We start from the raw sequence: 27,840 nt of genomic DNA, 5'->3' as shown, positions 1-27,840 counted from the left end.
TTTTTATATTTGTTTTAATAATCAAAGTAGTTAAATTATTAATTTTTTCTGAAAATTATAAGTTATCATTGTAAATTATTGTTATTAGCATCAATCACAGCAGGATTAGTGACCTAAGAAGGACACAAATGTTTCTTGATTATATAGAGGGATTCAGAAGATTGGTGATATATTGTGTGACCGTGCCCTTCCCTTTTTTATCTCATTTAGTTGAATTTGTCCTTCAGCCAAGATTTTCTTTCCTTTTTTTTTTTTTTGAAGAAACATTATCAGCAGAACATTAATCAGTTTTAATAATTTATATTATACATGAGATGCCTGAGGTGTATCTGAAGTCTTGTTTTCCTAGATGTCTGTCTGTTAACTGAAATGGTTTGGAATGTTAAATTAAGTAAGAACTATAGCCTGTCCTTTCACTATATATAGAGTATCTTGCTAAGCACTCTCAGGAGATAATTTACTGTAGATATAGATCCTATCCTCAATGAGCTTACAATTTAATTAAAAAAAAAATTGGTAAAATTATGACAAAAAAGATGGTAAAAATGATGCTGTGAGGTTATTTATTAATATCAGCAGGTCAATTTTATAGGAAATGGTATATAATTTCAAAGGAGAAAAGATTGTTTTACATTGGCCTGGCAGGTTAAGCTTTCATAGTAGACATGATTGTATCTGTGTTTACAGAATTGACTAAGGCTATATGCCCCAAATGTGCCATTTGTTCACCTACTTTTCACTGTTTCCTTTAATGTTAGGTTCAAACCATTGAACCACGCCAGAGGACTCTGCAAGGAAGTGATCTGTGTATTTCTGAGGCCAAGTCAGTAAGTGCCTACAGATTGTCCCCATAATTCCGTTCTCCTGCCTTTGCAGCTTCGTAAGTCACATATTTATTCAGATTGTTTGGCTACAGAATGGAGGAGAGCTATCTGAACTACCTGACCTAATGGACTTCACCTGCAGGAGAGATGAATCTTGCTGGTTATAAGCCACTGAGATTCAGTGTTTACCCATTGCAGCAACTAGCAGGAGTTACACACAAGTGTTACTCACATAAGTGATGAGTAGAATTTAATTAGGTGAAGAGAAAGGAGAACATATTTCAGTCATTTGGAATCATACAAACTATGTGTGGGGTTGGAAAATGCAAAAATATTTTCCAGGGATGATTAAAACACCCCTTCCCCCCACCCCGCCCACACACACAGATACTTGTGATTAATTGAAGACAAGCCTGTAAAAATATAACACTTTAACCTAAAAAAATGAATTGTGATAAGCTTTTGGAAAATGTATTGACACAAAAAGAAGGATTAGATTTTATTCTATGGATTTTAGGCAAACAATGGAGATTTCTAAATAGTAAAGAGGAATTGCCAAAGAAACTCAGAGCCTTAAAAAGGTAAGAAATACGGGAAGGCCAATTAAACTATTAAATAGTCCCTGGAAGAGGTGATAATCTAATGTGTTGGAAGTAGAAATGGATACATACGGAGAAACATAAAAAATGTATATGAAAGTATTCAAACTGCTCTTCCATATGCTTCTGATATCTTTGTGTAATAAATATTTACTGACCACTGTATTTAAAAATAATAGAATTTCTGTAGAATAATTAAAATATTTTATCAAAGTAAAAATATAATGAAAACATCAAAAAAGTTTTCATAAAAAATTAAGAATTTTTAATAATAACCACTTAGGTTTGTGCTACTGGGGAAATAAGTGAATTATTTAATCAAATATATTTTTTCCATTTTTAGAAATAAAATAACATTTTGCATGTGCAGTGTTATTGAATCCTTTGGCTCCACCTTAAGATATAACATCCAGGTAACAATAATTAAAAACACATATTTGCATTCAAAAAAGATGTCACTCTCACATCTGCCAAAATCAATCAGTATTTGACTGAATTGATTTTATAAATACCTGACAATTCAAACAAATATCAATCAACTTAATTCGGAAGATCTTATTTAGAATTTGGAGGGCATTTAAATAAGTCTGGGAGTTGAGAGAGAGGGAGAAAAAGATCTATCACTAAAATTTATTCAAGCTGACATGCCACACTAACATTAATTTTATTGATATTGAGTAAGAGTTTTGTCTTTGGGAAGCATTATGGAGAAAAACAGTACACATTCCCTTATTGAAAATTTTGCTTTACCAAGGGCTGCCTCTGAAAGTACCAGTTATTTGTAAAAGCTGCTAGCAGTCTAAGTGTACCAAAGGAAGAGTTTCTACTCTGAACATGAATTTCAAAAGCCTCCAAGACGCGAATAAATAATTTTGGTTAAACTGAACATCTATGGCAGACAGTGGAGGTGTTTAGAAAAGGTAACCTATCTTCCTGGTCTTATTCTCACCATTTAGAATAATTTTCCTGACACCTAGTGGGAGTGGAGCAAAGGAAAACACGTTTTCTCAAAATTATCACTGGAGTTTTAATTTTTTTTTTGTTGGAGATTATTGTATATATCCCTTTGTGGAGAAGAATTAGGACAGACAGAATTGTAAAACTCCTCATCTTGAGAATCATTGCTTCTACTTTTCCAGGAGTTAACTCAGCCTGCCTAAAAGCTTCCTATCTGTTCACAGTTTCAACTTCCTTAAATACACTAACAGTGCCCACTGATATGACTTCAAGTCATTACTTTTAATTATATTAAGACAAAAATGTAATTTATTCTAGGACAATATACACACACACACACACACACACACACACACACACGCTCACACAGAGATACGTTAGTGTACCGATATAGACATGAAGACAACTTTAAAAATAAAACAATACTCTGTCTTTGGCATACTTAGGTATTCATCTGACATTTCTAATATAATAATAACATGATAATTTCCTCAGTATCCCTCACTTATTTCTAATTTAAAGATTATTTATTTTTATAAAGTGATAATAGATAGTAGCTCTTATTACATTTCTGCAATTTCAGCAATAGAGGCAAGCACCACACAGGGAAGTAAATGTCACTATCTCAAATGTTGCCCTCAAAGGCATGGTCAACTTCTGTCGAAGCACTGGAGCTGGTTTGCATATTATAACCATTGAACAACAAGATACCTTTGAGGAAAAAGCTAAGATTGTGTTATAATAATAATAAGTACAATACACCTCTTGCATAGTAAGTACAATACACCCCTTAAATAAATTACCTTATATTTACTTCACTGGCTTTGCAAACTCACAAGAGTTGGTCACTTGCTGCACTATTCAGGTGTATACTAACAAATTTTGTAGTTTTTAACATTTTCTTCAATTTTATTTAAGCTACATCATAAACTCAATAGAAAAAAAAATCACACTCATGGTTTAATATATGCTCATCTATGGAGCCTTAAGCTATTTGGCAGACTATATGCAAAACTGATATAAGTAAATATTCCAAAATTGTCAAGGTCGCCTCAGAATACTGAAAGGGAAGACCTCAAATTCTAAAAGTCAAGGAATGAAGCTAGTAATGTTTAGTTTATTGTGATTGCAAGACTGAGAAAAGCTAAAATTGATTTTGTTGGGAAACCAGAAAATATCAGACATAATTTTTCATAACATGTAAAGAAGTACAGTAAATAAGAAAGAAAATCTAATACAAAGTCTGCATAAGACAAATAAGCAGGACTGTAACATTCTCTAAGGAATTCGATTAACTGAATATATTAAATATTTTCAGAGGCAGTTAGAGCTGACACCTGCTGTTTAGGAGAGTGTCATGGTTTGAAGCTTTCTCACCTCTTTTCAGTAAGCTGAAGCAGTCCAATATCTAATTAAAATCAAAGCCTTTAAAATATTCAACCAGGCTATTTGAAGACTTTATAATGTTTAAAATTGGCTACTTTAAAAAAAATCAGTTTAAAAACAATCAAATGTTGTTGGAATGGTCTATGGCCTGAACAATTATCTTATTTTTGAAAAGTATCCTGTTGTTTATAATTAATATCTGACTAATATATTCATGGAATTTAGCACCTGAAGAGAATGTTTCATTAAACTGATATATGGTTTAGACCTTTTTCTCCCAGGATAAATGAGACAGGAATTAGCAATTTTAATAACTATAGAGTTTCAGAGAAGAAAAGAATATATGTATATATGCACAAGCAAATACAAATTTAGCAGATCATAGAGTCACAATGAAAAAATAAAGCCAAATAGCTGGGGAAAGAAATTTAAAATAATTTCGAATCTTTGTTGAGGAATCAAACATTGGGTACACCATATGACAAAACATGTAACTTCGAGCAAGCAGAAACTAAATATCATCTAAAAACTTTATATTTTTCCAAATAAATTAGATTATTCACCCACTCTTAGTAAATTCCAAAACAATAATAAATAAGGCTCAATTGACACTCTCAGTTTACCTGTTCCTTTTCAAACTGTGTTTTTTATTTGGCTTCTGTTATACTCCTCTCTTGGTTTCGTCATATCTGTTCAGGCTGCTATAACCGAGTATCACAGGCAAGCTGGCTTAAATGATAGATATTTATTTCTCACAGTTTTGGGGACTAGAAGTCCAAAAACAGGCAGCAGCATGGTCAGTGTCTGGTGAGGGCTGTCTTCCTGGTTTGCATATGGCTGCCTTCTCACTGTGGCCTCACATGTTGGAGACAGCGACCCCGGTGTGTCCCCTCTTCTATAAGGCCACCCACCATTCTAATTGGATTAGGTTCCTAATCTTATGACTTTATGTAACCTTTATTATTTCTTCACTGTCCCCGTCTCTAAATATGAATTTCGGTGGGGGGATGCAGTTCAGTCCATAGTACCTTTCAAAATGTTGAATCTATGTTTCAGTGGGCTCTAATTTTCTCCCTCTGAGTTATGGTAGCCTGTCTCCAAGATGGTCCCCAACCCCAGCCCCCTACATCTGGTATTCAAAATGTTGTGTTGTTGTGTTTCATATTATACAGGGTTGGACTGTGTGACCAAGGAAAATACAGAAGAAATGATGGGATGCCATTTCCCAGATTAGGTTAAAAAGACATGATTTCCATCTTTGTTGTTCTCCCTCTCCCTTGAATCATTTGCTCTAAGCAGCTGACATATCATGAGAAACTTTGCAGAGAGAAACCATGTGGTAAAGAACTGAGGTGCTCTGTTAAAAACAAGCAAACTTCAGAGTTCTACGGTCAGAAGCCATGTGTGTGATTATTCTTGGAAGTGGATCCTCCTGCCTTCATCAAACTGTCAGAGGATTGCAGCTCTGGCTGAGAAACTTGACTGAGAGTTCATGAGAGGCACTGAGCCAAAATTACCTAACTTAGCTGCTCTTGGACTCCTGATACTCAGAAATTGTATGAGATAATACATACTCATTTTCATAAGCTGCTAAATTTTGGAATAATATTTTATGTAGCAATAGATAGCAAAAACATTGACTGACATTTGAATCGCTGAGCCTTTTCTGTGAACTGTCCAGGGTCTTCTCATTTCAAGTCCCAATGAATATTTAATTTAACTGCCTCTATTAGAGTATACACAAAAACAAAACAAAAGAAACAAAAACCACTTTCTTAATCTGGCCTTTTTTTCTCTGTTCAAATTCATCTATTGACCACTCTTCTTCAGCCAGCTCCACATTATCTTTCAACAGTACAAAATTAACAAAATGAACTACTTGAGTGTGTCATTATTCTCATAAGTTTGCAAAAGTCTATATAAGTCTACGAAGGAGGGCCCACCCATTCTTTATCTAACTTGTCATTCAAGATTCAGGTTTGGTGCTACTGCTTTTAGAAAGCCTTCTCAGACCATTTAATTTGAGGGTGAGCTTAATTTATTTACAGTCACAGTGGCCAGATTGTCTATCATATGTAGTCTGTTAAGCTTGTCTATCTAACTCATTATTTTGCAGACTTCTGCTCCACAGGTAAACACACATTTACCGAAAGGAAGACGAGAGAAGAAAAATTATTCCAAAATGGCTGATATTCTAGACAAAGTAGTATCAGTAGAAATTTTCAGTGCTAAGACCAATAATATAAAATGTAGCCAATTAATACCTCTAAGGATCAGTAATAAAATTACTAAAATTTCTGTCTAAAAATATTTTTATAGTAAGGAATATACTTATTTGTTCCTCACTTTTATTATAATATTGTAATTCTTAAATCATATATTAGTTACATATTTGTATACTGTCTATTAACGCAAATTTATAATTAATGTTGGGATTGAATTAAAGTTTGGAATTGCAAAATACGGATCATTTTCTTACCCAATACAAACAAACACAAGTGCTTGCTTTTAACTTTATTAACATTAATTAGAAACTCTAGATTTAGTGATTTTCAAATGCTCTGTGTGTTCTGCAGTGTTTCAGCGATCTAGACAGTGATATGTCCATATAAGGTCTACACATATCATAAGAAGGCAGATATCTACTGGCTTTAATTTTTTTAAAAAAGATGTGAAACAACTGGCTCCCCATTTATCCCTGCAGAGATAAAGCCTTCTTCCTATATCTCTTAGGTGACTGAAAATCAGGCATTTTAGTACATAGAGTTTGATTTTAATATATATTATAATTAATTTTCATACCTGAAAATGACTTATTTTTCTGTATATAAAATATGTTTTAAAGGAAAAAAAAATCTTTCATGTTTTTCCAAATATGTAACAGGTTTGAAATTCTGTACTATAATTAAAAATAAAAACAAGGTCTTACATGTATTTTTAGGAAAATAATATGTACTTCCTTTCCCAATAAATACTCTTTTTTAATTACAAATGCTAATGTAGTATCCACTGGCAGATTGTTTATATTCATAAATCCTCCAGAAAAAAAAAAAAACTAGAAATAGAAAGAAATAGAGAAAAAGAGAGAGAAGCAGGAAGGGATGGAGGATATTATGAGAGCTGTTATTTTGTAATCAAGGCTACATAACTATAATTCCAATGTACTTTAAAAATTTAGAAGAAATCAAGTTTATTTTCACTCCTTTACTCTTTTCTCTGAATAGCTGTCTTATATTGATAATTCCCATTTTATAACATCAGCCTTAATTGTTCTTAAGGTGAAATATGCATGATGACACATCACATGATAATACAATAATGATTGGTTTTGTCCTTTACTAATGACATGCTTGGACACTACAGAGAACATGTTCTGGTGCTTTTCCAGCGTTAACTATGTCAAAGGCATGGAGAAAACAAAATAGGAACAACAAAGATGCAACAGAGGATGCACTTAACAAATATTCATCAAGTATTCAGCATGTACTAGACACAGTTCAATGAGTTCAATGTGCTTGAATATATTAGTGAACAAATCAAAACAAAGTTTCATATCTAAGAAGCTTATCTTCTAAACAACAAGCAATAAATATGAGTAAGTCATATAATGATATAATACTTCATATTTGGTAGTTGCATAGTGTGACTATAATCAAAATAACTTAATTATACATTTTGAAATAACTAAAAGTATAATTGGATTATTTGTAACACAAAAAACAAATTCTTGAAGGAATGGAGATCCCATTTTTCATGACGTGATTATTATGCATTGAAAAGTATCAAAATATCTCATGTACTCAAAAATGTTAAAAATTAAAACAAATTCTACAATAATATGCTATCAATTGATGAATGCTGTTAAATAGTAAAACAAAAAGTAAACCAAGGAAAGAAAAAACATGAATGAAAAACAAAATTTGAACAAAGACTTAAGTGAGGTGAAAGTATTTCAGGAAGAGATTGCTACAGATATAAAGGTTGTGCAGGTGTTATGTATGCCTGGTGTGGCAATGCAAGGAGCAAATGTGACTTGAGTACAGCAAGAAGGAAGCATTTAGGAGAAGAAGAAGTAATGATGTTGGATAATTAAGGGCAACTGACAGCCACTGTAAAGACTCTAGCTTTTACTTGGAGTACAATGGAGAGCAAAAGCAGAGTTTTTAAGAAAGAGTGGCATTATCTGACTCATGTTTGAAAATAATTACTCTTGCTACTCCTATAATAATAGACAGTTGGGAAACAAACATGGAAAAGAGTGGGGAGGAAGGTGTTTTCGGGGTTATTGCAATAATTCAAGACACAATGACTCAGACCAGAGTGATAGGAGTGAAGAAAGTAGAAACTGATTGGATTCTGATTATACCTTAAAATTAGAACTAATAGGGTTTCCCAATGAATTAGAAGTAGAATATAAAGGAAATTAAGGAGTCAAGAATGATGCCAAGCTTTTTGAACAGAGTAATTGGCAGAATCGATTTGTCATCAACTGAATTGGTAAACTTGTGAGGAATCACAGTGAAGTTTAAAAATTATTTGTTGTTTTAATTTAAAATGTCTTTTGGACATCTAAGGTAAGAGCAAATGAGCAGTTGAATATATACACCTAGATTATGAGAGAGACATCTGGACTAGAGTCATAAGTTAGTGAATCAATGAATGTTAATCCACATACATGCTATTAAAACAATGAGACTGGATGAGATCACCAAGATTGTGAGTATAGATACAGCAATAAATAGGAACAAAGGATGAATCTTGGAACAATCCACTATTAAGAGATTATAGAGAAGAGAAGAATCCTGCAAAAGCTAAGAAAGAATTAAAAAGTAAGAAAAAAAAAACGGGGAAAACATGTGGCCTCAGAGTGTGTGAAGTATCCATTGTCAAGTGTTGCTGAAAGATCAAGCTAGGGAAGGACCACTGAATTAACAAATGATAAATATTATTGATGATCTTACTATGAGTAATGTGGGCAAAGGCATAGAGGACACTGAGACTACTCTGTATGATAGTTTAATGGTAAATATATGTCATGATATTTCTCAAGCCCATAGAACGTACAGCACAAAAAGTGAACTCTAATGTAAACTATAGACTTTGGTTACTAACATTAAGTCAATATTAGATCATGAATTCTAAGAAATGTATCTTACTAATGCAAGATGTTAATAGTAAGAGAAATAGGGAAGGAAGCATAGGCGAACTGTACTTTCTGCTCAATTTTTATGCAAACCTGAAACTGCTATAAAAAATACTGTAGGTATATGTGTATTTACACACAAACACACACACACACATATGAATTTTAAGTGAAGTAAATTGGTTACTCATAAAAATTAAATAAAATGCCACTATCACTAGCATTGTACATGTTATCTGTAAACTGAGCAGGATTATCAAAAGACAAAATTGCATGAAGCTTGAGAGATTCAATTCAAAAAGAAATATATACTTATGAAGTTGGTAGATAATGTGATCACTTATGCCATGTATATTTTTTCATTAGTTTTAGTTACACTTCTAGTACCATACTCAACATGCACACTTTCTGCATATGGCGAGTGTTTAATACAATGTGCAAATCAAGTAGTCTTGAAATATATCTAGGTATTTAGACTCTTTAAAAATGAGAGCAATTATTCTAAATGCTTAATTTTTAATGGACTGTAATTTCAGTACTTAATGTAAAAAAAATACATTATGTGCTCCAGAGATAAAAAGATCAGAAGGTTCAGATCTTACAGGTTACTGCCATAAAACCTCTTATGACCCTTTTTGTGCAAGCAATAATCTTAGCATGATAATTACCTCGAGGAAGATCACTGTGCTCTCTATTCAGTATAATTGCTTACTATAAATGAACTTTATCTGAACATATCCATAAAAATAAATTTATTAACATATCTACCTTTGAATTCTGTAAGTATAATGCAAATAATAGGGTGATATTGACGGCTGGATAGGCAGATAAGCCGTAAAAACAAAGTTTAAACATAAAAGTGTTGATACTGCCAGAAAGATAAAAAGAGAAGGAAGAGAACCGGTCCAAAGATCTTTATTGAATAGGGTGAACATGTGTTCCAGTTGGCCTGAGATGATTGATTCAAGCCTCTTGTCCTAACCTCTTTCACTTTCAAAAGTATTCCAGCTAGACACTAAATTTTATGGTCACTCGAAGGTTAAATGTTTCTACTTTATAGAAGGGATTACTATTGGGGATAGATATATATTTTGCCCTATTGTAGTTACAAATAAATTTGTCTATCGTGTTTTAGTCCTTAGATGTTACTCATTCCATTATTTCCCAAATCTACTCTATGTAAGCAGGGCTAAACTTCACAGACAGATTAGTAACAGAAACCCTTATACCGCTATATAAACAGTATGTGGAGCCAAAGGAAATGGACCAAAAATGATTATTTTATGAATTTGCCATCAAATGTTTACTCTGAGTTCTCACAGAAGAATTATAACTCCACACACCACAAAGTAATTCTTATTATTTCAAAGAAAGAATTTGATGGGATTAAAAAAAAAAAAAAAAAAAAAAAAGCAGTTCAGCCTAAATCAGTCTTGTTCATAGTGGCCAGACTTTCCTAATAATAAACTTCACTGTGTCCTTTCAAAGTTCATCAAAACTCTATGTTATTTGTAATAAAAACCGTAACAACATAGTTGGTACATTTCTCTTCAATACATAGCTTAATTTGAACTATATTTTTTACTAACACGTTATTCCAAAAGTAAACCAGTAAAAGAACAGAAAGTTTTAGGGGATTAAAAAGTACATTATGTTAAATGCAGCTATAAATGTTATATTGGTTAGTGGTTGATTTTAATGTTGGTAGTTTTAAACAGGTATTTCCTTAATTCTTCTAAATTAGCTGTTTTTCACTATTTTAATATTTATATAAAATAATTTATGCTAGTGTTTTTAAGATTTTTTGTTATACTATATTAATTTGTTCATGTTTTTAATTTTGTTTTTTCCAGGCATACTATATTAAGCATTTCAATAAATATTTAATCAACTGCTCCACAATATATCCATAGAGAAGAATTTTTCTTCTGGGAAATATTGAAGGAAATTCTGTAGAGATATATAAATTTGTAAATGAAACATGTTTGCCAATGGCAAAAAAACCCACATGATTTTGTATGGTGAATAATGTAACATTCTAGTCATATTTTATGTAACAGAACTGGATTTCTTGATTGTGTTCACATAATTTCCTTTTTGATTTTTGGTTTGGGATGAACGTTACTTCTCTTACTGAGGAATATGGAGGATTTATTAATTTATAAACTAAGAAAGCATTACCTCAAAACTAAGTATTTCCCCATTGCTTTCCACATACTCACATATACTCCATGATGTGTATATTTGATAAAACCATTTGTTATGTTGAGAAACTTCATGCCTGCTTTTCCTTCATTTCACACAAATTAGATGTTAGACAAAATATGCAGCATTTATATGTAAGACATATTATAAACGTATGTTTCAATTTTTTATTCTCATTTTGTTAAAGATAGCCTCCTCTGAGTCATGAAACATTCAAAGGTAGAGGGGAAGACAGCGCAGAAAATACCTTTTTGTGTCAGGACAATTCTCCTATGGACAAGCGTGGGGCTAGGGCTTATCACTGTGCTATTAAAATAACCCAAGAAACTGAAGAGAGAAGTCAGTTTATGCCATTAAACCAGAGAAAGAAGACAGCTCTATAAAATGGAGGATTCTCCTCTCTTTGCCAGAAATTCTGCCCTTGATATCTTAAAATTTGCAAAGGCTCTTCTGTAAGTTTTAGTCATCTTCAGTTCTAAATGTGCTGATAGCCAGCTCTCAGGTGTTATTGACTCATGGTCAGCATGATGATTGTCCTAGGAAGAACAAAAAAAAAAAAAAAATAGGCGTACAAGGAGGCAAAAAAGAACTTTTTCTCAAAAGGCTCACAGTCTCCTTAGAGAGACCACATAGCTCTACATGAAAAAGAGATATGAACAAAAAATATATAACATAAGAGATATGTACAAAAAAAGTATGTAATAAGAAATATGAAGTGAGAAAATAAAACATGAGAAATGTTGGTTAACAAAACTTTACATAAACACTAATAATAGTAAATGTATGATTACTGTTTGCAAATCTGCTTCACATAAATTACTTCATCCAATATTTCTTATCTTCCTCACAAAAAAATCCTAAGTATCATGGGATAAGTACATTTTATTTCTTTTATTATATGTATGAGTTATTGTTAAGTAGTAGTAGTAAGTAGTTTTTATTTCTTTTATTATATTCATGAGTTATTTTATTTTTTATTTTTTTATTTTTTTTTATTTTTTTAAAAAAGCCCACAGCACCTGGTATTCTCAAGCGGTCTCTCACCCAAATACTAACCAGGCCCAACCCTGCTTAGCTTCCAAGATCAGGCACGTTCAGGGTGGTATGGCCGTAGACTATGAGTTATTTTAAAGGCCAAAATTAAAATGAAATTAGACAGAAAATTATGTTTATTTAAATAGCTATTTAATTTGGGATCTTCCCATTTTATTTTCATATTACTCCTTTCTTAATTTTGTTTTATGATTTTTTTTACTTGTGTATTTATAACATAATGAATAATACCATGAATTTTCAAAGTAACTCCAAATCCTTTATTGAATAATAAAATGAAATAAATATAAATAAAATATGACATTATTTTCTCTGTTTTACAGTTAAAGGAATTGAGAATTTGTGAGAATAAATGACCATAATAAGTAGCCTATTAGGAGTTATAAGTCACATAGTATGGACCTTCTCTTCTCTTGAAGCCACAGTATTTCTCAAAATGGGAGCAAATTCATGAACAATATTCATTCATTCAGCAACTATTTACTGAACAGCTTCTATGTGCTAGACATTGTGCTAGGTACTGAAGAGACAGTGGTGAACAAGGGATAGATCTTTCTCAGATGATACTTAGATTCTACTTAAGAGTGTTAAAAAATAAACCAACAAGAAAATGAATAAACAAAAATTTCAGAGTAATAATTTAAAAAAATCAACTGATAATATGATAGCAACTATTGTGTGATGGACAAAAGAGATTTCTCTGAGGAAGTAGTATTTGAATTGCTACCTGTGAATGGGAAGGGACCTGATAGATTCAACGGTGGTGAAAAGAGTTTTCACAAGATGTAAGAACATGTTCAAGGGCCAGGAGATGAGAAAGACTGGTAGTATCTGAGAAAAGGGAAAGAAACTTAAGGTTTTGGAGTCTAGTGGCCAGAGAGACAGGGGTCTGAGAAGAGTCTTGTGAGGTAGCCAAAGTCTGATCATCCAGAGCTCTGGAGACCATGGTGATGAAGAGTATAACTACACTTTTGTAGCAGTGGGTAGCTGTGTATGGGGTTTTAAGCAATCCACAGGCATACTATGAATAAGCAGTAAGTCAGCCAGGTTAGGATCTGTAGAAAAAAATCACTGAAATTTTATGATGGATAAATAGAGATAAACATGTCTCCTCTCTCTCTGTCTCTCTCTCTCTCTGTCTCTGTCTCTCTCTCTCTCTCTTCCCCCCCCATCCGTTCCCCCCTCCCTGGATCAATTGATCTATTAAGCCAATGAAATAGATATATAATAATTAGAGGGCAGTTTTGATTTGCCACTTAGGTGGGAGGTGAAGCACACATAGAGACATTTAAGAAGCAACAGATATTAGCTAAACTATGTTTGATGAGGATGAATCCATTAACTAAACCTTTAGTTTTGTGCGTAGGGTCTGCAAGCAGGGTTGATACACACTTCTCAACCTCTACCCAACACTAAGCTGTGTTCAGCCTCCAGGCATGTGTAGAGGAAGCACCTAAAGAATATCCATTTTAAGAGTGTCAAATGATTTACTTCTAGTATACTTTCAAATCTTCAGCCAACTCTGATACTAATATAACCTTTTTTTAAAAAATGTATGCTTATGGTATTGCCTAAATAATTTTCTTCTAGGGTTTTAAAGGTTTTAGGTCTTACATTTAAGCCTTTAATCCATCTTTTTTTTTTTTTTTTTTTTTTTTTTTTTTTGTTTGAGATGAAGTTTCACTCTTATTGCCCAAGCTGGAGTGCAATGGTGTGATCTTGGCTCACTGCAACCTCCGCCTCCTGGGTTCAAGTGATTCTCCTGCCTCAGCCTCTTGAGTAGCTGGGATTACTGGCATGTACCACCATGCCCAGCTAATTTTGTATTTTTAGTATAAGCGGGATTTATTCATGTTGGTCAGGCTGGTCTCAAACTCCTGGCCTCGTGTTTCACCTGCTTCAGCCTCCCAAAGTGCTGGGATTATAGGCATGAGCCAGTGTTTAATCCATCTTGAGTTAATTTTTGTATAAGGTATTAGAATGGGTCCAGTTTCAGTTTTCTGCATATGGCTAGTCAGTTTTCCCAACCATTTATTAAATAGGGAATCCATTCCCCACTGGTTGTTTTTGTCAGGTTTGTCAATGATCAAATGATTGGAGATGTGTGGCGTTATTTCTGAGGCCTCTGTTCTGTTTCATTGGTCTCCAAAAAGGATGAGTTCATATTCTTCGCAGGGACATGGATAAAGCTGAAAGTCATCATTCTCAGCAAACTAACACAAGAACAGAAAAACAAACACTACATGTTCTAACTTATGATTGGGAGTTGAACAATGAGAACACATGGACACAGGGAGGGTAACATCACATACCAGGGCCTGTCAGGGAGTGGGGGGGGCTAAAGGAGGGATGGCATTAGGAGAAATACCTAATGTAGATGATGAGTTGATGGGTACAACAAACCACCACGGCACAAGTATACCTATGTAACAAACATGCACATTCCTCACATGTATCCCAGAACTTAAAGTATAATTTAAAAAAATCTAAATAAAAGTAGTTCAGGCACTGACAAATAATGAGTATTGTTAATAAAGAACTATTATAAAGTCCAAAAAAGTATGCTTATATAATTATTGAAATTCAATAATAGTTTACTGGTGCATTTGCCTTAGCACATTTTCAGGCATATGTGGATCTCAGCTTCTCCTAAGCTTAAAACCCCAACACTTTTTCAAAAATAAAGACTTTTTTTTTTTTTTTTGAGTCGGAGTTTCGCTCTTGTTGCCCAGGCTCACCACAACCTCTGCCTCCTGGGTTCAGGCAATTCTCCTGCCTCAGCCTCCTGAGTAGCTGGGATTACAGGCACGCGCCACCATGCCCAGCTAATTTTTTGTAGTTTTAGTAGAGACGGGGTTTCACCATTTTGACCAGGATGGTCTCGACCTCGTGATCCACCCGCCTCGGCCTCCCAAAGTGCTGGGATTACAGGCGTGAGCCACCGCGCCCAGCAAAAATAAAGACTTTTTAAATATTACTTCAAAGTCATCCAATGCACTGCTTGCTTAGAAATAGAAATCCATATATTCTTTCATTTCCAAGATTAAGAAGAAGCAATGTATATTATAAATAATAGGGAGATACTAATATTAAATCAGCCTCCATAACCCTATATAACTTAAGGATGATTCAATCCATTTGAAGCCTTAAAAAGCAAGTACAAATATACTGTTGTACCTGTTATAAAAATTTTTATCTGCTTTTATTCTGAATAGCTGAAGATATGAAATTTCCTTTTAGCATTGAGCACACTGAAACATTTAGTGATTTTAGTATTAAAGAAAAGGTACTTACATGATTTTAAATAAATATAAGTTAAATTTCCATCCAATTCAATGCACATACCCACATCTTTCTAGCAATAGTGCCTACGTTCAACTCCTCACTAGGTCATTTGCTTGTGTTGTAATTTTGGGTGACTCCCTTAAACTTTCTGCTTTTTACTGTATTCCCCATATAATGCAAATAGCAATAGTTCCTACTTTATAGAATGATTGAACATGAATTAAAAATAATAAATGTAAATCACTTTAAGCAGTTTCTGGAACATCGTAAATACTCTCTATATAATGTTTGCTCTCATTATTTTTCCAAATGGGAACTATCAATAGATAACCCTTTAATTGATTTCTCAGTAAATATTTATACTAGCACTAAACCTAAATAAGGCAGATAAATCAAGGACATTTACATAACATTACTAAAATGTCAAAAGCCAGGCACAGGGACTCATATACCTGTAATCCTAGCACTTTGGGCAACTCGGGAGGGAGGATTGCTTGAGGTCATGAATTTGAGTTCAGCCTCGGCAACATAGCAAGACTCCATCTCTACAAAAAAATTCTTTTTTTAATTAACCAGGTGTGGTCCATATGCCTGTAGTCCCAGGTACTCAGGAAGCTGAAGGCAGAGAATCCTTTTAGTACAGGAGTTCAAAGTTGCAGTCAGCCATGTTGGTGACACTGAACTCCAACCTGAGCCACAGAGTGAAAGCCTGTCTCAAACAAACACACAAACAGTCAGTTACATACAAATATGTGTGGTCATGTATAGAATATTATTAGATATATTTACAGAGTATAGTTTTCTAGGTAGATTTTTATGTTGCTAGTTATTTTAGAGTAAATGTAAGATGAGATAGGAGGCTTCTTAGACTTCATAAGAATTGCTCCTAATGAAGGGAAAAATGAAAATAAATTATAATCATTTAGAGCTTCATATGAAGCTAATGTGGTAGAAAGAAAAAGTGGACAGCAATTTACTTATAAATAAGGATCAGTATTACACAAAAATTCTGTCCATTAAGTATATTTCTTAAACTTACAGAAAACTGCATTCTTGTTTAATGTAATGTCATAAAAATAAACTATCAGGCTTACGGTGCCATTTATAGTTATCCAAACCTATAGACAGGTCGGGAAATATAAAAGTTCCAGAATTACAAACTGAAGGATGAGATAATCAAAAACAGACTGAGATGATTTGAAAAGAAAAGGAATTAGACAGGTGTGAGAAGAATGGAGGGATGAGAGGGGCAAAGGTATAGAGATAGATGAGGCTGAAGTCAGAGAATAAGGCTAGAGGAGAAGGCCAAGGCCAGCTCCTAAAAGCCCACATACCCTAAATGAAGGCACTAACAATAGAATGTGCATGTTTCAGGTAGAAATTCTTGTCTCTTTTGCTCAGGTGCGAGTTACAAATGTTTAAGACAATGCCTAGAACTGAATAGGGGTTGAGGATGGTATGTATTTATTGAGTGAATAAATGCTTCATAAGGCTTTCTGTGTCTGATCCCTGTCATCCATCCTTCAGTTTCCACACCAGCAGGGTCAGAAAACACAGCTAGCCAGTGAAAGTCAAGGAGGTGGAAAGATGTGGTTCCCAGTCTCACAGGAAGCAGCACATCTCTCCCTTCCTCTTGAGGCCCAGGACCCAGCCTCTTTCGGTTAATCCAAGAATTTAACATTTGATAAACATCCAGAGACAACACCTCTTCTGATGAGTAATAGCAGCAATGGAGTACATGGACAAGTAAAAAGGAAGAGAAGCAAGCACTGTAGTAGGTCATGGCACACAGATTGTTTTGAAGGTAGTGGGAGATTTTCCTTATAAGGTATTAATTAAATTATTTTTACCTATTAAAAAAAATCTTCCCAAGATGTGATATTCTAAAAATTTCTTGACATCGTTTATACAGTTGCCATTTACTGTCCTAGTAGATCCCTTTTTGTTTGCTTTTTCTGAATCAGTCTGAAACGGCCAGTTTTTATATAACCTCCTCTGTGACTCCTCATTGGACATCCTATGAACTCATCTGTCTTACTTGAGTGCCCAAAAGAACCCTGAATGCCACGCAATACTATATGACATCACTGCAGTGCAATTACTTGCTGGCAAGTTTACAAGTTAATACTAGTGAATAACTGGGGCACATAGGTGGAAAGCTGAAACCCTTCTAATACCTGAAGTAGCATGGCTAGGAGCCTTACAAGATAGCTAAATACATACAAATGAAATACAAATATCACCTGATTTAACTTACATAAATAATGCATGTATATTCAGTCTTTTCACATAAAAAGGAGGAGAAAGCAGTATCCATGTCAAATGGTGGTTGTAAGGATTAAAATTAGAAAGCACCTTAGTAGTACTTGGCACCCAGAATTCATTCAACATGTGTTAGCACTTAAGATTTTTCAACCAGCACATGCACCTTTTTTATACTTAAGGATTCTGCTTGGAAGGATCAACATAGTAACAAAAAAGAAACATTGCTCTAGTCTTTTTGGTGCATGAAGTCTGGTGAGGCAGGCAGGCATGTAAAGCTGAGGATAGTGTTAGATTTAATTTAGTTCTCGAAGAGAGAGCTCAGTATGCTGCTTGGGAGCAGAGGCCATGTACTTCTCCTCTGCCTTTGAGCTGTTGGGCCTCTGAGGATTTTCCAGAGTATCTCATAGTTCCAGACCCCTGGCTCAATATCCCTCCTGACTTCTCCATCCTCACTGATTGGGAGCCTGGATTGTCTCTTACCTGGAATACACAAGGCAGTTTAGAGCCATTTTTCCTGTGACAGGGGAGACTGAGTTTTCTAGATGAAGAGGCAGCCAGTTGCTAGCTTTCCTATTGACGATACTCCACTTTATTCTGTTTGTTATAGATGATCCTGTGACATATTTCACCCAATTTCTTATGGCCTGCCAAGAGAAGTGACCTTTTTAGACAATTCTCATTGATAATGATAAAAAAGTTTGATAATGCAATCATCAGTTCAGGTATCCATACATACCTCTGTGCCATACACTATGCTGGGCAGTGTAGATGCAAAGTTCTTCCTGTTATGGAGGAACTCAGGGTCAGTGTTAACTTGCCAGCAAGTAATTGCATTGCAGTGATGTCATATAGTATTGTGTGGCATTCAGGGTTCTTTTGGGCACTCAAGTAAGACAGATGAGGTCATAGGATATCCAATGAGGAGTCACAGAAGAGGTTATATAAAAACTGGCCTTTTCAGATTGATTCAGAAACAGCAAACAAAAAGGGATCTACTAGGACAGTAAATGGCAACTGTATAAACGATGTCAAGGGATTTTTAGAATATCACATCTTGGGAAGAATTTTTTCAATAGGTAAAAATAATTTAATTAATACCTTATAAAAGCAGAATTTTATGATAAGTTTTGTATTTTAGAGAGAATTCTGAGAGTCACAGGGAGGATAGATATAATTAAAAATATTAGATGATGTATTTCCAGCTTCTGGAAAACATAAAGGACTTACAATCAGCACAATGCCAGATTTTCTGAGAATAGTATTTATCACTGATGATTTCAGCATTTTGAAGTGAATGTTTTGAGCTTGTACTTGAGGAAAGAAAAAATCAGTAGTCACATAAATTTTAGTCTCCAATAATTTACCTTAACCTGACCATCTTTAATGAAATATGTACAGTTAGATTTATTTTAAAAATATTTCTTATGTGCATATCTTTATATATTAACTGAAAATGAGAATTCATAGAGGTGGAAGAGTTCTAGAATTTATGTTATGGATGAAGACAATCATATTTTATTAAACATTAATAACAATTTAGTAGAACCTATAATACTTAACAAAATATAATGATAAGGTGGCACATAGTATTCTTGGATACTTGCCTTACTATTCTACAATCTATAAGAAATGTTGATAAAAGTAGTATGCTCTCTAAACAAATGGGTAAAGCAAAACTTACCAAATCCATAAACGTTTAAACCTACCATGGTCAAATTGCTTTAAATACCAAGCAGTTGAAGATATTATACATTTGGTGAGCTTTTCTAACTTTTGGCATAATTATTTTGTTCTATCATTTTCTAAATGCGACTGATAAGAGGAGATACATTATATATGGCATGATGAATGACAGGAATTTTAAGCATCCAAACATGAATTTGAGAAAATGTGCTTCACCTAGAGAGTTTAATCAGTTTAATCAACACCCCACACCCCACCACCATGTCAGAGTTGGTGAAAAGCATGGTGATGTGGCCTCATTAAATTAATATTTGTGACTAGGATGAAAATGACCACTGAATATCAGAATAAATAATGCATTGTCTTGTGTTTCTTTGCTACCCCTGCTTTCAGCATCTGGGGAAATTAATAAGGGTTACTTGTGTCAATCAGGCAAATCAGAAGTAAAAAGAAATCTTCAATTAATCATGGTATTTTACAACAATCCCTTTGGAAAAAAAAAGAACCCTATTAATAAAAAAGCATTATACTTTCTGTTGCAGTTGACAAACAGTGATAAGCTTCTCAGGGGACACGGTGTATGAGAGATTCATAATGAAGTTTTCCTTGCAAATTTCTCTAAAATCATTCCAACTGCAAAATCTTAGCAGTTCTGAGGCATGAAACCCTTCAGGGCTTCATCTGAAGAAGTTTTCCTTTTGGCTTTCTCAAAGTGAGTGGGTGATTACTGCATAGGTCCTTTGTAGCATGCTGCCAGCTGCTGTCCCAGTTAAAAACCAAAGTATGCATCTTACACAAGCAAATTTGGTTAATCAGGAAAGTTCCGAGGTCCCATATAGGGATTAACCGGTAATTTTCCTCATATTGCCAACCCTAAGATACTCTCAGTACAAACAAATTTCTGCTGACTTGCTACACCCCGTTATGTGCAACTTCTTGATCACTATTTTAGGACTTATTCTTAGAAGTTTCAGATTAACTAGCAATAGGGACTGAACTGGAATGAGGTGGGTGGAGCTCCAATTAGTGATAACCTGTTCTGCACACACAGTGCCATTTTTTGAGGATGTTAGCCGTAAGTTCTGTCATCAGTAGAAGCACATATTCACTTCTATTTAGAATTAATTTCTCCTCTCTTAGCCATCTCTACATTCCTACATGTAGGAATGTAGCCAGATCCTACATTCCTCCTTCCCCTGATGATTTTAGTTTGATCATTGAGAGGGCAAACAAACAGTTGCTCCACATTTTTGTTCTAGATGTTGGATATAGAATAATAACAGACATTTAGCACTGAAATTCTCATCAAATTTGGGACCAAAGAGATAAATTAAGAGTGATTAATTTTTAAACACCATTTGAAAATTTTTGAAAAAAATCAGTTTGTGGCCATATATTAATATATTTCAGTTTAAATAAATAATGAGACCTGGGCATAGTTTCTTTGCCCTATTTTGCCAGTTGGTGAGACAGAATAATTTTAAATGTCTATTCTGAAACAGATAGGAGTTTTAACTTTGAGGTTATGACACATTACAAATATTAAGAAATATCAAGAAATAATATATACTTTTCCCCTATGGTCACCTATAGAATTGATGCCTATCACACAAAGGAGACATATATATATATATATATATATATATATATACACACACACATATATATATATGCATTATTTGATATGCTAAGAAATTATATATAGACATAGAATATAAACAAATATTATATTTTCAGTGAAAACATTAATTTTAGACTTTTTATAGAGCATTTTGTGTACGAATTGGGATGGATGTTTTCACAATGGTAGCTCTCACTTTGTGGAACTACCATAGATGATTTTATACATGCTATATATGTTTATATTTAAAGGACAGAAAGTTATATATTGTTAAATCACAGTATTTCTATTAGATTTCATTTTATTGATAGTGTTTTTGAACTTCTTGAAACAAAAAATACATATATTCAAAAGTTTAATCATTTATCAAGATGTCTGAACATAAAATTCAGCTGTGAAAAAAGTAATATATATATTATTGATGCAAGCATGCTCCTCAACATACATATACAATAATCAGAGCTAACTTTTTTAAAATATAGAAGATATAAGTTAATATTTTATTGTCACAAAATGGAATATTTTATTACAAAAATAAAGTAAGAACACTGTGAATTGTGTGTATAGTTTTCATCACCATAGGGTTATGACCTTGGAAATTCATTTAAAGCTTTCTTCTCATAAGTTATAAGATATAATCTGCAGTGGAGTAACAAATCACGTGACAGAATGCTATTATTTCTATTATTTATCTACAGTGCTACCTATCTCTTTACCTATCTAAAGCAATTTGGGGGTTATAGTAAGGCATAAAGGCAGACTGATTAATTATTAATAGAATTATTTTGTATAGAATAGCTTTTAAAGATGCCAAGGAGAAAATATAACTGAGATCTGAATATAAAGACAGGAATTAAATGTGGATCTTGATCAAATTGCAGGTTTCCTGCAGGGCAAAACAGCAATACTGTTTATAAATCTATCTACTATGATTTTCTAGTTGTCAATACACAATGATATACATAGTAACAGTATTAGTCCTTGTCCTTAGTTAAATGCAATTGTTTCTCTTGGAGAAGTAGGTCTTCAGAAGAATAGTTCCATAGAGAGAAACATAAGAGAATATTAAGAGAAAGTTCAAGTAGGAGTTTCTACAAAAATTCATGAAAGGACCATCACACAGAAAATGTTATTTTTCTCATTCCAAATCAGGAATGTTAAAAATATTATCTAAAATAAATTAGAGCATTTTAAATAAACAGTATTGAGTTTTAAAAACAACTTTTAGCAGTTATGTGACTTCAGGCATTATAATCTGAACTCATAAGTAAAGGAATCATAAAGGCTACTTGTTTTTGCCTATGGAACAATGAATTGACTTAATTCATTTTGTGTGGCTATAACAAAGTAAGACTTGGTCATTTATGATAAAAAATATGTATTTGTTTCATAGCTCTGGAGGCTGGCAAGTCCAAGGTCAATGGGTTAACATTTTGGCAAGGTCCTTCTTGCTGCAATATTCCATGGTGGAAGGCACAAGGCCAAGAGAGCATGTTGCAAGGCAAATAGTGGCTGCACTCATCAGGAACCCACTTCTGCAATAACTAACCCACTGTGGGGATAACATCATCTCTTAAAGTCTCACCTCCCAAGACTCGTAGTATTGTGGATTAAGTTTCCAATGCATGCATTTTGGGGGACATATTGAAACTATGGCAGAATTCATTCATTCATTATTTCTTGTCATATATCCATGTCAAATCAATTGAAAGACATTTCTTGAATGCTTTAGTGCAAAGCACTACATTATATTTTTGATTTTTATATTAAGCAATATTTAGGTAGATATCTGTGGCTACTAGAAGAATTTAGACATTTTATTCAAATTAGATTGTGAGGTAGAAGACCCTAATCACATTTATTGATCATTTTCTGTGTACCCCAAAATATTCTATATAAAATTTGATTTCATCTTATTTCACAAATTGTCCCCAGTCCTACTTTGGTATCTATCTCCCTAGTTTTGTCATCATTTGACATCACTTTATCAGGCACTCTGCTAGGTCTATAAATTAAACTTCTTGAAACAGAAAAATATATATATTCAAATATTTTGTTATTTATCAAGATGTCTAAACATAAAATTCATCAGTGAAAAAGGTAACATATATAATTGATGCAAGCATGCTCCTCAACATATATATATAAAAAATATATATAAAAAAATATATATAAAAAAAAGCTGACTTTTTAAAGCTATAGGAGACATGAGTTAATATTTTGTTGTCACAATAAAACAGATATTTTATTGAGATAAGCCTGCCTGCACATGCATAACTTCTACTGGGAATAAACCTATAAACAATTATTATATAGTAAGATCACAGAGTTACAGGGATGTGTCGGACATGGCCCGTGTTTAGGATGAGCAGCACTTGGCCTTTGCAGTTCAGAGAAGGGTGCAATTAGAGCTACTTTCCATCCCTCATTATTCAGCAGAGAAACACTTATTGTTTCCTAACCATATACTCCTTCACTTAACATTAGTGTTTCCTAATTTCTGCCTTTTCCCATCAATCTATTTCAGTTCTTCAGTGATATAACTGGAAACTAGACAACAGATGAGGTCCATGGTCTTTTCTGACTACACCACAGGAATTAAAGTCATACATTACAGATAGATTGTTAACATAACTTCCAAAATTTCAGTTCATGTAGTATTCTCATTTAGCAACATTTATTTGCAAATGAGACATGAAACTAGAGTACTGTGGCTGCTATTAAAATCACCTATGTATGGTTTAATACGAGGAAAAATATTAATGCTTTTCTTTTTCCAATTACCAGAATCACGAGCTTTTTCCTCGTAAGCCCAAAGCACACATCTGACAATGATGAGGATTACTATTGCACAGAAAAAAAAAAATGTTCAAAAGGAAAGAGTATTGTTATTTCATGATACTTTTATCAACACTGAAGAAAGTTAAGCAATTGATTTAATCACCTAGTGAAATAGAAATAGAATTGGGAACAGAGGCAAGTTTCACGTGGCTACAAAGTCCATAAATGTTTTAATGACTGTGACACACTGTTGGACTTCGTTCTTCTAGAGCAAATTCTTTGTACATTATTGCCAGCCTAAGGATTTTGGACTACCAAAGACCAGGTGAGACAAATTGAAACCAAAAAAAAAAAGGGGTAAATAAAAACATACTGAAGTTAAAGAGCTCAGAATTTAAAGGAAAAAATGACCTTTCTTTCTTACTCTTGGGTAATGACATTGAAACATTGAGTAGAGATCAAAAGATCAAACAGAGAACAAAACTGGGAGACCTTTAGTCTGGATATTGCCCTTTGGACGACATCACAGCCTCCTTCATCAAAACTCTGTTGACCTCAAAAAGATCAGTTTCTGTCACTTTTTGTATTTATGATGATTCTTGCATCAATTCTTCAATTAATTCTAGGTCACAGAGAAATCGTGCTCTGGGACATGGTAATTTCTGAAGTAAATTCTGTATGATGGATTGCTGTTTTGTTGGGCATCCTTGTGACAAGGTATTTTCTTCTTTAAATAAGCATAACTTAACAATAGCCTGAAACTCAAGAGGCAAAAACAAACTGCATATATATCTGCTAATCAGCTGCCAAAAATCTTTGTTAATTATATTATTCATGTTGTGAGGTATGGCTTATCAGCTAAGAAAATGGATTGTTTGAAAAAGAATGTTACAATAAACATACTTAGCTTCTTATCTGCGATTAAATTTATAATTCAGCTTCCACACTTATATTTGACATTAAAGAATCACATTTATGTTACAGAGCTTATTTTGGTTTTGACTGGCATTATTAAATGTGCTAAGATATTTGGTAATCATTAACAAAAACACTTCAGCTATTTATGTCTATTTATATTACAGTATTTTACCTCTAATGTTTTAATATGCATTTATTATTTATTAATTATTTAAATATCTGGAAAAAAATGACTATAGTATTTCTAGTTTGTACCTGATTGACCTTTCTACTTCTTTCCTAACATCCACTTAGGTTTTATTGAAAAAAATAAGTCAATAAATAGTATTTCTAAAATTCTATGGAAGTAATAAAATATAGATCAAAATATATTAAAATGAAAAAAAATATTTTATTTAGACATTGCAGGGGACATAGAAAGGAATAATTAATTTGGTTTATAAAGTGTGGACTTTAACAAAGTTTAGATTTATAATAACGGAAAAAAATACTAAGATTGAGCAAATTATTTTTAAAAACCTTGCCTAATAAATTTATTGTTACTCAAACATCTGGATTTTTGAGTAGTGGATTATTTAGAAAGAAATTGATGTGGTTATCTTTAGTATGTGCATTGTCTTACACTAAACAATAAGCTACTAGTGAATCTGACTATGCAAAGGTAATTATAATCTATTGTTATTACATGCAATAATATGAAAGGGATAACTTCAAGCCATACCTGTCATTGTGAAAAGCTAAAGTAATAGCATCTTTATTGGTGAGTCTCACCTGCTGTATACTATATTCTAGAGACTTCTCTCCATTCAGCTCCAAGGCTGAAGAAAGATGGGTGTTGTATCTTGAATTGTTCACATAAAAATTCACAGGTTGAAGTTCTAACCCACAGTACTGTAACATGTGGCCCTGTTTGAAAATAGAATTGTTGCAGATGTAAGTAGTTAGGATGAGGTTATTTGGAGTAGGATGATCCTCAAATTTAATATGATCAGTGTTCATATACACCACGGAATATTATGCAGCCATCAGAAACGATGAGTTTGGGTCCTTTGTAGGGACATGGATGAACCTGGAAACCATCATTCTCAGCAAACTGACAGAAGAGCAGAAGATCAAACACCGCATGTTCTCACTCATAGGCGGGTGTTGAACAATGAGAACACATGGACACAGGGAGGGGAGCACTACACACTGGGGTCAGTTGGGGGGAAATAGGGGAGGGAGGGTGGGGGGTGGGAAGCTGGGGAGAGATAGCAAGGGGAGAAATGCCAGATGTAGGTGATGGGGAGGAAGGCAGCAAATCACACTGCCACATGTGTTCCTATGCAACAATTTTGCATGTTCTTCACATGTACCCCAAAATGTAAAATGCAATAAAATAAATAAATGGGAAAAAAAAAAAAAGAGGACATCTGGAGATAGACATGCATGCAGGGAGAACTTCATCTGAACATGATCATAAAGACCTGAGTGATCCATCTACAAGCCAAGGAATGCCAAATATGGTCAGCTAGACACCAGAAGTCAGGAAAGAGGCCTGAGACATATCTTTCCCTAGTGCCCTAAGATAGAACTTGGCACTGCCAGCACCTTGATCTTGGACTTTTATCCCCCAAAACTGTGAGTCAAAAAATTATGTTGTTTGAGCCACTCGGATTGTGGTACTTTGTAACAGCAGCCCTGGCAAACCAATGCAGGGGCATATTATATGTGATATTTTATAAGAGTCTGTAGCTTGGTGTCCCTAAATTTAGAAGGTAATGATGTCCATCCAAGGAACCTTTGGCTCTATGCTCTAATGGGTCTACTAATTCTTTTTATTTGTTAGTGTTTTTCTGCCTGTAGCTACCCAGTAAGAAAATTAAACTTACATTTTGTATAGTTTTTCCACTCTCCTTTACTTGTAGTGATTCCTTTGTAATTGCTAAAGGTTTCTAGTTTAAACCTTAGCATTCATTCATTTTTTTGCAACTACTATGTCAGGAAATTTTTCTGGCATTGGAAATACGGTAATGCCTGGGGGAAGGGGAGTAGAACTATACAGATGAAAGCCCTGCCCTCACAGAGTTGACATTTTAGTCTTTATAGCACTTGTCTCTATATATTTATAACCACTTGCTCAATGTCAGTCTTCACCAGTAAATTGTTAGCTATCTGAGAACCAAGCAACATGTCTCACTCATTCACAATACCTGGGAGAATATAAGGATGTAATAAGTCTTTGTTGAATGAGTGAATGAATAAGACCTTTATTATCACATAAGTTTTTGTTCTTGGTGTGACTTCTCACAGAAATAGATAATGAGACAAGTCATATTTTTCAGAGATGATGCCAGGAAGCACAAGTAAAGGAACAAGAGAAGTGAAACAGGGAAAAGAGGAAAGCCACACAATGGAAGTCAATGTCAAGGAGCAGATCATCACAGGAAGCAAGTGTGGCTCAGTCTTCCTGGAATCCTCTGAGTAATCAAGTAGAACATGCTTCAGAATAGTCCCAGTTGGGTGTTTATTCATCAACCCACATCCTTTCTTAATTGAAGATTACCCTTGATTGCAGAGATAAACAAGAGAACTCTCGCAATTGAAGCAAACAGACCTCAGTGTGAAAGCAACCGGCTTTAATAGGAACTCTCAGTTGTAGCTGCAGATAAACTCAAAGGTGGGCCAGAGTGATATGTAACATGGCATTCAACAGCAACTGCTTTACTTTCTTTGAAAAAAAAAAAAAAGAAATTCATAAATGAAGCCATTTATACAAATACACTCCAAGCACAAATGAGTATCAATGGAAAAAAATTATATTTTTATGGTTAAAAAAAACAAGCTTTCCCTGTAAGAAAATAATTTTAGTTAGCAAAATGAGAAAACAGTCTATTGGCAAATAAATACTTTGATAATAAAGTGTCTTCTCATGGTTGTACCTGGATTTACTATTGAATGTAATTAATAATTTCTTAATCCTTGATTAATGGTGTCATGACAGTATTTGTAATCACAGCATTTTTATTTGAGACGATCCATGGAAGCAGCCATTTTAAGTTCCATAGTCAGCCAATATTTGTTTTTTTAATATCTTACAGAGCATTTACAATAGTCCATTGTACATTACTTCATAATCAG

At 33.7% G+C, this 27,840-nt stretch overlaps 1 long non-coding RNA gene and 1 pseudogene across 1 annotated transcript in view; one reads left to right on the top strand and one right to left on the bottom strand.

The window, feature by feature from the left end:
* The window catches only part of LOC116529454, a 32,377-nt gene extending 4,928 nt beyond the window's left edge, over positions 1–27,449 (top strand). Inside the window, exon 2 of the long non-coding RNA XR_004259513.1 lies at positions 27,045–27,449. This is a non-coding gene — a long non-coding RNA (uncharacterized LOC116529454). The remainder of the gene's footprint in view (positions 1–27,044) is intronic.
* LOC116536361 lies at positions 12,122–12,230 on the bottom strand (annotated as a pseudogene).
* Positions 27,450–27,840: the final 391 nt, after the last annotated feature.

This window comes from Sapajus apella, unplaced genomic scaffold (assembly GCF_009761245.1).
Source record: "Sapajus apella isolate SASKATOON/1434 unplaced genomic scaffold, GSC_monkey_1.0 scaffold3, whole genome shotgun sequence".
Taxonomy (NCBI): Eukaryota; Metazoa; Chordata; class Mammalia; order Primates; family Cebidae; genus Sapajus; species Sapajus apella.
Note: the sequence above shows the minus strand (reverse complement) of the source record. Positions and strands in the feature narration are given on the sequence as shown.